A 16190-nucleotide genomic window follows, 5' to 3' on the forward strand; every position below is an offset into this window, starting at 1 on the left:
CACTGGTGCCGGTAAACCTTTCGTTTTAACGTTTCGTATGAGGTCGTGCTCCCCGAAACTCTTCTGTTCCTAATAAATCATCCCGAACCGCGCTGGACATTATCAGAGGCCTTGCTTCTCCGTTGAGTCTTGCTGACTGACGTGTCGGAAGTCTGAGAGAGACATACACTGCCGTCCAAAATTAAAGCAACAAACCGCTATTTCCCCGTCCTGTGTCTAATTCATCTGTCAACAGATGTCGTTACTATCGCGTTCAGCACGGAATGGCATTTCGATCAATGGACAACCACGCCATCAATGACGTCAGGGCACCTATCAAGAGAAGTAGTGTTTTCAGGGTAGTCCCACATCCACAATCGCTGAGTACACAGTCACAGACAGTGCAGTATGGCACAGAGAAGACGCCTACAGACTTTCTGCTGTGGAGGGCCATAGGAAGAATGGAAGCAGGGGAGTCACAAACTGATGTGGCCGGATGGCTTAATGTGAACTGTTCTGTGGCCTCTCAGATAAAACGACAGTTTATAGAGACCGAAACATTATCCTGGAGACCAGGACAGGGCCGAACACGTCTGACATCACAAAGAGTGAACCGTTATTTGGCTGTAAGGGCACGACTATAACGCCTTACTACTGCACTGCAACTGTCATCTGGTCTCGCAGCATTGTATCGATGTAAACGGTATACAGAAGGCTTCAACAGAGAGTCCTTTATTGTTGGGCTCCTGCTGAGTGTTTACCTCTGGTGAGTCTCCACAGAAGTGAACGTCTGGAGTGGAGCCGTCAACATGCCACCTGGACGGTTGGACAGTGGGCAATGTTCTTTTCATAGCTGAGTCCCGACTTTGTCTGGAGAGGGATTCTCCACGGATTGGCTTCTGGATGGCACTTGGAACACGATTTCGGGACCCAAACATTGTTGAAAGAAACCATTATCGAGGAGGATCCCCAATGGTGCGGGCGGGGATTATCTTCACCACTCGAACATCTATTCATGAAATTGTACATGTTAATCAGCAAGATTTAATTGGTGTTAGGAACCGTGAGGGGATCTTGATGTCTTATGCGTGGTTGCTGGGAGGTGTTGGGAGGCCAGACTACACACTGATGGACGTTAATGCTCGACCTCATATAGCACGGGTGGTTGATGTTTTTTGGAAACGGAAGACGTTGCACGCATTCTGCGGCCTGCTCTCCCGATTTGAATCCCACAGAGCATGTGTGGGAAGCACTGGGGAGACGGGTTGCCTCTCGTCAGCGTCCAGGAACCACTCTCTAAGACTTGTGAGCAACTCTGCAGGAACAATGAGCGTTATTTCCTCAACATGAGGTTGATGACATGGTTCACAGCAGGTCCTGTCATTGTCGGGCCTATATTGGTGCCCGAGCTGGTCGCACCCCATATTGAGCACGTGGTCAGAATGTGTGTGCAAAACCATTAAGTTGAAAATAAACGAAGAACAATTTTTGTCTACCGTTATGCATGTAGCAGTTCTGCATTCTTTACATAGTTTCTACTTTACTATCACCTGTTTATACGGTTTTGCGGTAAAATAAAAGCAAGCTTGCAAAATTTTCATTTGTTGCTTTAATTCTGGACGGCAATGCATATACTGCAGAATAGGGGGCGTGGCCGGAGTTACACGTGATAAGCAGAAATGACCCTTGTCAAAGATAACATTTAACAATCGATTGTTGTCTTGTCCAAGATAAAAAAAAACTGTTGGCGATGCTGCAGATCTACTGTCCATATGTCGCTAAGTTTCATGGTCTCTTATTTCCTATTAAAGTAACGCACAGGGACAGATATTTACATAAGAGTTCTAATCACCATCCACAACAAAAAGAGATGTCATTAAAAGTCTTGTCGTTGGAGCCAAAAGTATTGTCACGCCGGAATACCGAATTAAAATATCTAAAGCAGGCTTTCGAGAAAAATGGCTACTCGGGTAAAGAAGTAAGCAGAATTTTATGACCAAATATCGGAAGACCGAAAGACAAGCATGAAAACCACGAAGCAAGAATACAGTTTCTTTCCCTTTCATTAGAAAAGTAACAGGATATGAAATATTTTAAGGAAACAGGACATTAGACAGGATTTAAGACAAACAAAGAAAACAGGTCAAGCACTCCGATTTGTAAAGGTTAAACGCCCTGCTCTGTCAGCGTGAGGCGCATATAAAATTCAGCGTACGTATAGTAAAGTTTATATAGGAGCAACCAAGAGAAGTATGAACACACGCCTAAAGGCATGCAGAAATCTCTGCCGACTAGGGAAAGCAGAGAAACCGGCTGTAACAGAGAATGTTCTTCAGTTAGGAAGCCACGAAATGAAGTTTCCTGAATCAAAAATTTTATCTACGACGACGAAATAATATCCATGATTATGTAGATAAAGCATTGAAATATGTAACCACAGGGATAATTTTAATAGGAAAGAAGAGACCATGAAACTTACCGACATATTGATAGTATCTCTGCAGAATCACTAAACAGTTTTTTATCTTTGAGAAGACGACAGTCAATAGTCAAGTTTCCCTGCTTATCAAGTGTAACTCCGTCCACGCACCCTTTTCTGCAGTATATATGTCGCTCTTAGGCTTCCGACACGTCACTCTTCAACATTCAGCGGAGGAGCTATGCCTCTGAGGAAATGCAGCACAGTTCTCGACAAAATTTTACGAACATAAGAGTTTCGTGGACCACGTCGTCATATCCTGAAAGGTATACCAGCAGAAAAGCTTGGAAGACATGTTATTACACGTGGTGGTCGCCATGGGTAACATTCAAAAAAATGTTCCAATGTGTGTGAAATCTTATGGGACTTAAATACCAAGGTCATCAGCCCCTAACCTTACACACTACTTAACCTAAATTATCCTGGGTAACATTCAAAAAAAATGTTCAAATGTGTGTGAAATCTTATGGGACTTAACTACCAAGGTCATCAGCCCCTAACCTTACACACTACTTAACCTAAATTATCCTGGGTAACATTCAAAAAAATGTTCAAATGTGTGTGAAATCTTATGGGACTTAACTACCAAGGTCATCAGCCCCTAACCTTACACACTACTTAACCTAAATTATCCTAAGGACAAGCACACACACCCATGCCCGAGGGAGGACTCGAACCTCCGCCGGGACCAGCCGCACAGACCACGACTGCAGCGCCTTAGACCACTCGGGGTAACATTCCTTCGGAATTCCTCATATCAAGTGGCAACCAAACGATTATTCAAGTTTGTGTTGAAACACGTATGTATACAGTAGCAGCGATGGCGAGGCATGACAGAATCTCTGACCAGAGAGTTATTTATCGTTGCTAGTCTGCGCTTGACCGCGTGAGAGTTCAGTGCAGTTGCGAGGCAGTTGTACGTAGCGTCGCGAGAGCATGTAGTTCAGTTGCGAGAAAGTTGTGGTACGTAGCGAGTCGCGAGAGCATGTAGTTCGTTCGTGCCAGTAGCGCGCGAGAGACAGTCGGAGTTGTGTGTGAGGAGTCGTCGGGCGTCGACATGGGTCTCTGGTCAAGATTCGGGACAAGGTATATTTTTAAATAAGGTAATGAAGCAGCATTGCGCACATGTGATAATGTAATGTATATTAACTGTAATTAATTTGTTCAAGAATTACTCCAATAATAATTTTGTTCTGAAAGCAATTTTTTAAGAAAATAATCATTACAATTGAAACAATATTTCCTTTGCTTTTCCTCCCAGAATCAATTTATCAGGTTGATTTTAACGTTAATTTTGTGGGGACTTAACATTTTTTCACATTTTTGTTATCATTGAGTTTTATTACTGTTGGAAGCTAACATTTGCCACTGTTTGCAATTTTTATTCAATTCTTTTCATTTTCATATTTTTGTGGGAAGGTTACAGTTAGCGCTATGTCCATTTACATTTGAATATTATCTTTCATTTTTGCGGTGAGGTTACAGTGTATAGATTCTATGAGTCTCGAGACATAAAATCAGACTTTTGTAAAAATATGTCCCACACAATACCGAAGACAGCAATGGTAGATGTGTGCTAGAATTCTTGCACAACCAGCACAACATATATTGCATCTAAGTTATTGGCGAAAATAATAATCAGTAGAATGGTGATGAAAATTATGTATCTATTAAATGAGCATCGAATTTAATTTAGGCAAGATAAATGCACCATGGAGACCGATCTGACTTTTTTTTGATAATGGAGGCCAGATTTTAAAAACAAAAAACAGGATATTTCCTGCGATTTGCTAAGGCAGTAAAGCATTCGAAAAATTAAAGTAATGAAAAAATTTCTAAACTCTTAGGAGATTATGTAGCCTAGCGGAATAAAAGGTAACATGATGTGGTGTGATATTAGGATGACAGGTAAGTTAAGAAAAGAGGCATGCGGAATGGCCGAGGAAGGGTTTACAATATCAGAAGACCGCCAGGATGAAAGGATGTAGGTTGAAATATCAACGAATAATCTTCATGATATTCTATAAAATTTCGGGCGAACTGCCGGCTGTTTGTAGCTTCCTGCCAGGATATTTTGGCGCATAGTGTTCTGGCCATCTTGAGCTGAATTCATGCAGGGAAAGTTTCAAATTTCACAATTTTCGTGGTAATTCAGATAGCAGTACAAGATGGAAAATGTAGGGGAAGGCATAGATAGCAATATGCCCTACAGATAATTAAGACGGAGGTTAGCACGTGAGAGGAACCTGTGACGGGCAGTAACAAACCAGCCAGTTCCTGTCTATGTTGACATTGTTACCGACCACTGGTATCCCTTCCTGCATCCCTTTATCTTCCCGTTGACCATGCCACACTGCAGCATCATGACCGTCGTCACAAGGCCAGAACTACGTGTGTAGTGGTCCGAGGAACTTGATAGTGAACCCATGTTGATGTCTTGACACCTAATCCAGCCAATGGAAAACATCTTTGAGAAGACCGAGCCGTAATTTGAGGGAATTGGCTGATCTGTGCGTAATAATACGCAACGTGTCACCGGAAATCTGCCGAGGCCACGCAACCCGTTGCTGTATTGTATTCCAAAGTTGGACCAACACGCTTTTAAGAAGATGGTAGTAATGATTTGTCTCATCTGTGTTTAGAGTGAGTACTTTATTATGCTGCCATGGCTCGCCAGAAATCGCATCAATTTTAAAGAGTAGACTGGGAAGATTGTTTTTCTGTTAAATCATTTGATGGCTTGCCAGCGCTTCATCTGTTAAGTGTTAAAACTTTTTCCCCCAAACAGCTTGTTGTATACTTTTCGCAAGGGTAATAATTTTTTTGTCATATTGTGCCCGCGTGATGTTTTTTGGAACGTAATCTATCTCGTGAGACGTCTAAAATACGTAGATTCACGAAGACTTTAAAAACCAACAAAGTTTTTAACGTTAACATACATACTTCATGTACTATAAAACCAAGATAAGTATTTATATTAAGAGAATAAAGGCAAAGAAGGAAGTACTTGGATTAAAAAGGGTGTAAGACAGGAAGGTAGTATTTCGCCCCTACTGTCCACTCTATACGTCAAATGAAGCAATGACTGAAACAAAAGAAAGTTTTCAGAGTGGGATTAAACTTCAAGGCGAAACGATATCAATGATAAGATTCGTTGATCACATTCCTATTCTTAGAGAAACTGAAGAGGAATTGCAGGATCTGTTGAATGGAATGAACTCACTAATCGATACCGAATATTGACGAAGGACAAGAGAAGTTTACTAGTAACATAAATAGGTCTTAAGTTGACGACGAAATTTCTGAGAGCGTACGTTTTGGGCACAGCGATGTGTGGCAATGAAACAGGAACTGTAGGAGAACAGAAGGTAATTTTTGAGATGTGGTGCTACAAGAGAATATTGAAAATTAGGTGTACTGATCTCCGCACAATCGAGGAGGAGAGGAATATACAGAAAATCCTGACAAGAAGAAAGGATAGGATGATAGGACATCGGTTAAGGCAACAGGGAATAACCTTCATAGCACTAGAGGCAGCTGCAGAGGGTAAAAAATATAGAGGACGACGGAAAATGGAATACATCCAGCAAATTATTGAGGACAGGTTGCAAGTGCTATTCTGAGATCAATAGGTCAGAACAGGAGGGGCCGCATCGAACCAGTCAGAAGACTGAAACTTTAAGGAAAGGAAAAGAGAGAGAATGAAAGCGGATATTACTTAAAAGTCGGGATATAACAATCATCGGTATAATTTAAATCTCGTGTAGTGTCGAAATATTTCACAGCTTACATATCGTTTGAGGACCCTGTTTCTAAGAACATGCGATGGATTGATTTTAGTTACAGTTTCATGGATTGGAGCCATCGCTTTGTCCTCATATGCACATCGTAGGGATATCTTCGTTTAACTAACGGCAACTGAGAATATCACTCTTCAGTGATAGTTAATATTGAAGTATAATTCCTGAATCTCACACACTGCCAGTCAAAAAATTAAAAGCTTGCCTTTGTGTCGCTAATACTACACTTCGTTTTGAATACGCCGTCACCAAGAAATGGTTACGTAATTCGGAGGCAAACGAAAGCGAAGGACGCATTGCGTGAGACGGTACCCAAAATATTCTTGCCGATGACAACATGCGTTCGGTTGTCTGCTGCCGAAATGCGTATTATTCTCTTTATGCTCACACAAGTGACTGATGCGTCAATGATACGGTTTAACTAGGTAATAGTACATTCACAAAATGAATGATTGTTATTTAAAATACACCGATGAGTATTTTCCAGTGCTATCTTGTCCCCCATTACTGGACGTCTGCGCGGATAAAAAAATGCTTTTTGCACAGCATCCAAAATCCGCAGTACTTTTAGCATATATTAAAATACTGTAAGTCACTTTAACTAGTTAGTTATGTCAGAGTTTTGACGGAAGGTTTGCGCCTGGTCTGTATTTTAGGATGCTAAAGTGAAACCTAGTAATTACCATTCCGTATACTGAAAACGTATAGGTCAGTCTGGAGAAAATTTTATTCAGTACAGTCTGTCACATTCTCCATACGGTGGTAAAGTTGCAAACTTTTGAAAGGGATTTTGTGAAGTCTTCTTGTAGAATATTTTACGGACATTGGGTCGCTGTAAGGCGTCGTCTTACAAGTGTCCGCCTCAACTTGCATACCATTTAATCTTCTACTTTGTTCATCAAATGTACGCTAACACGCCATAAACTTTAATAAAGATAGCGCGTTGTCACTTCCCTGCGTAATAGACGTTGCATTGCATATCGTAACTATTTTTAAGAGAAACGTTGATACCAGCAGCTATTTTATACCATTCGTTGTTTATATGCCCTGTAATACACAACAATGGTTTTGACCATGAAGCGAAAATTCCAGAGGATGGAATTTCCTACAAATGACTTCATGTAAATTTGTGGCAGCTTTCGCTAACTACGTAAGTGACTTCTTCTACTGCATATGAGACTGGTGGAGAAAAACAGGAAAACGGACTTTATCACCAACTTAAGTCTTGCAGCTGCCACCAACGCATCTACCAAATGCAGGATACCGCGCTTTCAAGCGTATAAGGCGTCATACAGTCCCGAATTGATGACAGTAATGAATTAAAAATAATTATTATTGTGGATCGCCTGTTATGCAAAAATAGACGGACATCGTAAAATTGCCACTGTTTTTCAACCTTTACCCATTAAGTAATTATCGTTCCTGTGATCTGCATATCGTTGTAGGCTTTCTATAATCCGCAAGCAAATACTACTGCGTATATCTACCTATTACATTTCTTTTATATTTCCCGAAACTAATAGTACTAAGGTGTTAGCTGTTCGGCCAGCTCTCCAAGAGATATATAAGTGTAGAGAACTAATTACTGTAGAAACAGATAACTTCGCTGATAAGACCATTACGCAGATAAAGCAAATGGCTAGATACACAGTGGTGATCAATCAAGTTGTTCCAGAACAATTTCATTTCGAGAGTCATCCTGTGCACCGTTGGAAGCAAAATTCCGTGGTTAATATTAAAGGATGCATATCTTCCCTTCTGGGGTCTAGAGAACATGTAGGTGGACAATCGTTATCGAATTCAAACGAATTTCGAAAGGCATATTAAATTTGAAACATTGCATCATTCTTCTTACCAATAAAGACACTGCCACATCCTTATTATCCGCCGATACCGGGCAGCGCCTTTCAATGAAAATGTCCTAACCTGTACGGGAATTACGTAATGTGTGTACGAGTGCAGGCTGTGAAGTAGGAACGATGACATACAGCAGTTTTGGTCTGGACAAGTGTCATGAACAGATAGCCAAACCGATTAAGGCGACCGCTCCCGTGAAACAAGAAATCCGGGTTCTAGTGCCGGTCCAGCACGAGTTTTCATGAAAAATGGGAGCGTTAATGGGGCTGAAAGCGCGTTGTTTCGATTCTCTTGTCACGAGTGAGCTGTATGTGCGTTTATATGTTCGTGGAAAGAGGCACGTGACGTTTCATTGATGGTCACAGCAATGCGGACGTTGTTTTCCAGTAAGGCAACACATTTCAGGAGAAAAATATGGGCCATTTCATGCCTCCGCATTCAAAATACACAACGGTTTCGTCTTATCGCCGAAATCAGGGTATAGATTGTTAGACCCGCGTCCCAAGAGAGCGGATTTACACACTTTTGTTCAACATAAGCTTTCAGAGGATATGGACACGCTTGAAGTGGTAAAAACCTGACGAAACGAATCGTCGGTTAAAGTGAGACTAGATGGTTGTTATTAATGGGCTACGACCGACATCTTGTTTTCTGGGCCAGTATTAAGATTTTGAAATGGCTGTGCATCGGCGTAAACCAAAGGCGAGAGAGCCTGCAGTTTTGAGGATGCCACTTCCCGCAATAGGTTGGCGCAAAATTACGACTCGACACCTGCCTAGACTCTACAGCTCGCTTGTCGGTTGGTGCCCAACGAGAATGAAAACAGGAATGTTTCGGCGCATGGTGTACGATACATTTGTGGCAGCCACAACACAACTAACCTGCTTTGCTGCATATAAAGATTCGGCTGTCCGACGACGCTGGTCATCGAAATGATGTGTCATCGGGTCTTAGTCCGTTGTAGTGGTGGAGCATTAATGGGTCACGGTTTAGCTGAGGCCTTCCCAGTGACCGATCCACTAGCTGTCTGCCACCAGCCAGATACAGGGCCTTGGTTCGTATGCACATGGCTCCATCGTCTCACACAGCTACGACGCCGAGACAACTTCGACTTCAGCCTATCCCTGCCTTGCCACTTTCCTCCACAGCTCGCCCCAACAAAATGAGTGGGCCGTTACTAGGTACCAACTTGAAAGACAAAGAGGCCTCATATGACAAGCGCTCCAGTTTCTGAGTTAGTTAAGAGTAGTTGAATATTAAGTAACAGAATGCGTGCTATGGGTGAGCATATGGTTTTGGCAGTCAAAAGAAGAGAGAGACATTCTGAGAAAGTGTGCCCTTTTTACAATCAAAATGGTTTAGAGGGGATTGCAGGTACGTTAAAATCTGTCAAGCAGCTGCGGAATGGGACACTGTTAGATGAAACCTGTAGTTTTCAACAAGCAACAAACCTGCAAAAAGTGAAAACCCTTGGGGAATAGGCCACTGAAAGTGAGCTCCACACCACGTTGAAATACAGCAAAGATCAACATGTAGGCACCTGGTGGACATTCGAAAAGAAGAACTGAATCTTGAGTGGGCTCTAGAAGGCATTGTTGACATACCGAATTTCATGAGAAGGGTGGAAGATGATCCGGTCAAATTCGACTCGTTCATGCTCATATTTAGTAGAACAAAGCTCCCAGATCATGTCAAGGCAGGTTTTCGCCTCTTAAACGTGTGACCTTATGTCCCCAAACCACTAGATTTTTTAAATGCCTGGGACTTGGCCCCACCACTCTAGAATGTAAGGGAAAATCCAATTGGTAATGTGGTAAGACCACCCACGAAGGAGTCGGCTGTTAGTCTTATAGAAAGTGTCTAAATCGCTATGGGGATTAGGGTGTCTGGAGCAGGGGCTGCAGTGTCCTCCTTGAAGATATGAAGTTTTTTTTTCCGAGTCTTCAGACTTCTGACTGGTTTCACGTGGCTCGTCACTAGTTCCTCTCCTGTGATAACCGCTTCCTCCCAGAGCAGCTCTTGCAACCTAGGTTCTCAATTATTTGCTGGATGTATTCCAATCCCTGTCTTCCTCTACAGTTTTTGCCCTCACAGCTCTCTCTAGTAACATGGAAGTCATTCCCTCATGTTTTAATAGATGTCCTGTAATTCTTACCTTTCTCCTTGTCAGCTTTTTCCACCCATTACTTTCCTCGCCGATTCTGTGCAGAGCGTCCTCATTCCTCAACTTACCAGTATACCTAATTTTCAACATTCGTCTGTGGCACCATATCTAAAATGATTCGATTGTGTTCTGTTCCAGTTTCCCCGTAGTCCGTGTTTCACTGTTACACAACGTTGTGCTCCAAACGTCAATTCTCAAAAATTTCTTCCTCCAATTAAGGCTTTTGTTTGATACTGGTAGACTTCTCTTCTCAGAAATGTCTTTTGGCCAGTGCTAGTCTGCTATTGATGTCTTCCCTGCTCCGTCCACCATTTGTTATTTTGCTGCCTAGGTGACAGAATTTGTTAACCTTATCTGCTTCGTTACCATCAATCATGATGTTAAGTTTATCGCTGATCTCATTCCTGCTACTTGTCATTACTTTTGTCTTCCTTCAATCTACTTTAAATCCATTTCTTTACTCATTAGGCTATTCATTACATTCAGCAGATCATGTAATCCTTCTTCACTTTCACTCAGGATAGCAACGTCATGAGCGAATCGAATGATTGATATCATTTCACACTGAGTTTTAATGTCAATCCTGAACCTTTCTTTTTATTTCGATCGTCGCTTCTTGTATGTAGAGATTGAACAGTAAGGGAGAAAGACTACATTCCTGTCTTACACCCTTCTTAATCCGAGCTCTGTTATTATTCCCTCTTGGCTCTTGTACATATTGTATATTACCCATCTCTACCTATATCTGACCCTCATCTTTCTCAGAATTTCGAACATGTTGCATCATTTTACATTGTCCAATGTTTTCTCCAGGTCGGCAAACCCTATGAACGTGTCTTGATTTTTCTTTAGTCTTGCCTCCGTTATCAATCGCATGTCAGAATTGCCTATCTCGCACCTTTACCTTTCCTAAAACAAAACTTATCGTCATCTAACACATCCACAATTTTCTTTCCTCTTCTTCTGTATATTATTCTCGTCAGAAATTTGGTTGCATGAGCTCTTAAGTTGATTATGCGATGATTCTCGCTGTCGTCAGCTCTTGCCGTCTTCGGAATTGTGTGGATGATATTTTTTCGAAAGTCAGATGATATGTCACCAGATCATACATTCTACAAACCAATCAGAATAGTCGTTTTCTTGCCACTTCCCCCAATGTTTTAAGAAATTCTTATGGAGTGTTTTCTATTCCTTTTGCCTTATTTCATCTGAAGTCCTCCAAAGCTCCTAAATTCTCATTTTAAAAATGGATCCTCAATCTCTTCTAACACAGAAAAATCTTCTCCCTCATAGAGGCCTCCACCTATCTGCTCTCTCCCCTGCATTTAATAGTGGAATTTCCGTTGCACTCTTAATGTTACAAACCTTGCTTTTAATGTCAACGGAGGTTGTCATGACTTTTCTATATGCTGAGACAGTCTTTCCGTCAAGCGTTTCTTTTTCGATTTCTTCACATTTTTCATGCAACCTGTGGTGTCACCGCCAGACACCACACTTGCTAGGTGGTAGCTTAAATCGGCCGCGGTCCATTAGTACATGTCGGACCCGCGTGTCGCCATTGGCAGTGATCGCAGACCGAGCGCCACCACACGGCAGGTCTCGATAGACGGACTAGCACTCGCCCCAGAAGCACGACGACTTTGCTAGCGACTACACTGACGAAGCCTTTCTCTCATTTGCCGAGAGACAGAATAGCCTTCAGTTAAGTCCATGTCTACGACCTAGCAAGGCGCCATTAGCCTTAGATAGCTTGTATCTAAAGAGTCTCACTTGTATCGCCACAATCTCCAGATGTCTCATCAAGAACGATGTATACAAGGATGTATTAAAAGTTAAATATTCAAGGAGCTACGTACTTTTCTTTATAACATTCATTACGTATCCTGTTTCAGACCTCACTCCATCCTTCGTGAGTTAGCGCGTGCATCTTGGCCGCCTCTTTCAATTAGTGTGCGTAGTGTTGGCTAGTCTGCCGACACTACACAACCATTTCGTCTTAGCCGCCCTGCACTTCCTATTTATTTCATTCATCAGCGAGCAGTATTTCCGTATTCCCGAATTTTCCAGAACATTTTTGTACTTCCTCCTTTCATCGATCAACTGAAATGTTTTTCTTTTACCCATGGTTTCTGCCTAGGTACCTTTTCTGTACCTATTTTCTTCTTTCCAACATCTGCGATGGCCGTTTTTGGAGATACCCATTCCTCTTCAACTGTACACCCTACTGAGATATTCCTTATTGCTGTATCTACAGCCTTAAATAACTTCAAGCGTATCTCATCATTCAGTAGTACCTTCATATCCCACTTCTTTGCGTACTGATTCTTCCTCACTAATCTCTTTAACTTCAGCCCACTCTTTATCACAACTAAATTGTGATCTGAGTCTATATCTGCTGCTGGGCTCACCTTACAATCCAGTATCTGACTTTGGAATCTGTGTCTCACCTTGATCAAGTGTGATTTCTCGTATCACCAGGTCGTTTCCAAGCACATCTGCTCCTCTAGTGATTCTTGAACAAAATATTCGCTATTATTAGCTGAAATTTATTGTAGGACTCAGTTAAGTCTTTGTCCTTTCTCCATCCTCGTCACAAGCCCATATTCTCCTGTGACCGTTTCTTCTGCTCCTTGCCGTACAACTGCATTCCAGTCCCCCATGACTATTGGATTTGCAGTCCCCTTTACGTACTGTATTACCCTTTCAATATCCTCGTATACTACCCTATCACTTCAGCTTGCTGCGTCTGTATGTATACCTGAACTATCGTTGTCAGTGTTGGTTTGCCTTCCATTCTGATAGTAACTACCCTATCACTGAAGTGTTCACAGTAACACATTCTCTGGCTTAGGTTCGTATTCATAACGAATCCAAGTCCCGCTATACCATGCTGGAGCTTAAAACAACAAGGAAATCACATACGATGAGACCAAAAAGGTTAATAAAGCTATGAAGACCCCCCCACCCCACTCCCCTCCTCTCACGCCAGCTACCTCATTCGCTTTAGTTTCTAAATTGCCAGTTCCCAATTCGATGTTTCTACAGCACTGGTACCTACGTTTGTAACTGCACTTGTCTGCTGCGTTGTTCTCATCCTCCTCTCCCCGCTACAAGACATCAGAAAAGGCCGTGGTTGCCGTCGTTGTGGACGTCCCTGCCCCTCCGAAGTTCAGCGTAGTCCACAGTCCAACGTCGCCACTTCCACTGCCGTAGTAGTGGCTCCAAAACCTCCACAGGTCAAAAATTCAAAGGTGAATCCTCATTCTTTGATACTGAGGGATGAAAGCAGTCTGACGACGTCGACGTCACTCTCGCTGACGTCTCTCATGATTCATCCTCAGAGCCGACGTACTTGAATTTAGCAAGGGACATCCATCACGCACCTAGACTGATAGCTGAAGACTGAAGCCATCCTCATTGCAGTCTCCCCTCCCCAGCAGACAAAATGGAAGTGTTACCCCTGTGATCAGTGGATTCCATACGGTAATGAAACATTAATGGGTTCAGTACACATGTGGAGAAACAAAATAGTGGCAGAGGAACGGTCCCTGTGCTTGTGTTTGCAGGAAACGCATCCTAGAGTGTGAGATGCCCGTCTACTATGTATGACGCCCTTTTCTATGAGGCTATACCTTCCATTACAAGGGTGACCTGACTGGGAAAAGGCCAGAGGAACCAATCGCTATGTTCGTAAATAACTCTGACCACTCCTCTGCTCTCCCCCTGGCTACTGACATGCAAGCAATTGTAGATAAAATTCTTGTGTGTCACAATGTCACTGTTTGCTTGATGTACTTCCATGTGCAAGATGCAATAGACTCTGAGGCTCTCACAGATCTTACGCATCGGTTCCCTTGATCATTTCTCCTAACGGAAGACTTCAGTTTCCATCATGTACTGTGGGGCTAAACCACTACTTACCCTTGGGGTCAGGTTTTGAAAGGAAACATGAAGTCTCCGAGGTTGTGCATCATCAACAGGCGCACACCCACAAATTTTTGTGCTGCTACTGGGGCACCCTCAGCCATCTGGCCCTCTTTCTGCTATCCAGCTACAGCGGACTACGTTCAACACGACGTCAGTGATGATTCTCGTACCAGTGACCGCTTCCCACTCTTTCTCCAGGTTGATGCTTAGACGGAGCGCTCCGTGGGAGAATGTTGCGACGACAGATGATAAGGAGAGTCAAGTGGACGCTTTCCACTTGCTGCTGTGTTTGAACGTTTTGACAATGAGGTAGAGCGGGTGAACTACATCACACAAGTGATCCACCATGCCGGCCGCTGGTGGCCGAGCGGTTCTGGCGCTACAGTCTGGAACCGCGCGACCGCTACGGTCGCAGGTTCGAATCCTGCCTCGGGCATGGATGTGTGTGTTGTCCTTAGGTTAGTTAGGTTTAAGTAGTTCTAAGTTCTAGGGGACTTATGACCTCAGCAGTTGAGTCCCATAGTGCTCAGAGCCATTTGAACCATTTGATCCACCATGCCGCTGACTTCTCGATCCCAGAGTCCTCAAGTCGCCTTCGACATAAAATTGTCTTTTGGTGGACTGGTGAGTATTGTTCAGTAATGTGGGTCACACTAGCAGCTCTACGATGTTTTAAATGTCACCCGACTGTGGAAAACTTCGCAGACCTTCGAACTGAGAGAGACAGAGCTCAACACACAATCAGGAGGGCAAGAAAATGTCATTGCTAACGTTCCTGGACATCAACCGTTTCACTCGTTCTACAAAAGTATGGGAAGCCATCAGGAAGATTTCCGGTACGTACAGTCAGTTACCACTAGTAGCCGCGCTGAAATAAGAGTGTCTCCATACAACACCCAGATACATCGCCCAGACGTTAGCATTTTGCAACAACTACTGCCAATGTCAGTGAGGACAGGGCGTACCGCCACTGATGTGTGACTGTGGAGAGGGGCAAGTAGGACTTCAGATCCAACAACTCTGTGTCTTACATCTGCCTTTTCCCCATGTCGGAGCTAGATTTCGCCTTCTCTGAGTCTCTTGATATTACACTCAGTAACGACCAAATCCAGTATAGAAGGCCTCGGCATTTGACAGCAGCGCCAGAGGAAATCCTCCTTAGCCATTGTCAGTGTGGATTCAGAACATTTCTAGACACTGTCCTCAAAGGGACCCTGACAGATGTGACAATTAAGCAGCCTTTCCTGCACAACCATCACTGCATTGGTGTATTCTTTCACATTATCAAAGCCTACAACACAATATTAATTTCATGTGGAAGACAGGCTACTTTCCCATCTCCTGGAGGAGGTCATTTTTATATCAGTCCCCAAAGCAGGAAAGGGCCGAACGTGTTCCTGTAGTTAACGGAGCGTCGCCTTGGCAAGTAAAGGACAGACCCTGAAATGAATATTTTTCTGTAATTTAGTCTCAATGCTAGAGACCATGCACTCCTTAGCCATTGTCAGTGTGGATTCAGAACATTTCTAGACACTGTCCTCAAAGGGACCCTGACAGATGTGACAATTAAGCAGCCTTTCCTGCACAACCATCACTGCATTGGTGTATTCTTTCACATTATCAAAGCCTACAACACTATTTGGAGAGACAGTATTTTAGGTCACGTCAACCAATGGGACTTCCGAGGCCACCTCCTCATTTTCATACAGTCGCTCCTGTTTAAGCCCTATCGTAGGTTTCAAGATGGCGCCGCGCTGTCGGAACGTTTCGAGGAGTATAATGGTGTTCCTCTCGGCAGCGATTTAACTGTTACCGTCTTTGCCAAAGCCCTGTCTACAGTATAGAGTACTATACAGTGCTCCTTATTTGTGGACGATTTTGCAGTTTTCTGTTCCTATTTTGGTGTTGCAAGAGCGACTCGTTATTTGCAGTTTAAAGTGCAGAGGATTCAGTTCGCTGCAAAGATGGACTATAGTTTATCGCA

This window comes from Schistocerca nitens, chromosome 9, assembly GCF_023898315.1.
Source record: "Schistocerca nitens isolate TAMUIC-IGC-003100 chromosome 9, iqSchNite1.1, whole genome shotgun sequence".
Taxonomy (NCBI): domain Eukaryota; kingdom Metazoa; phylum Arthropoda; class Insecta; order Orthoptera; family Acrididae; genus Schistocerca; species Schistocerca nitens.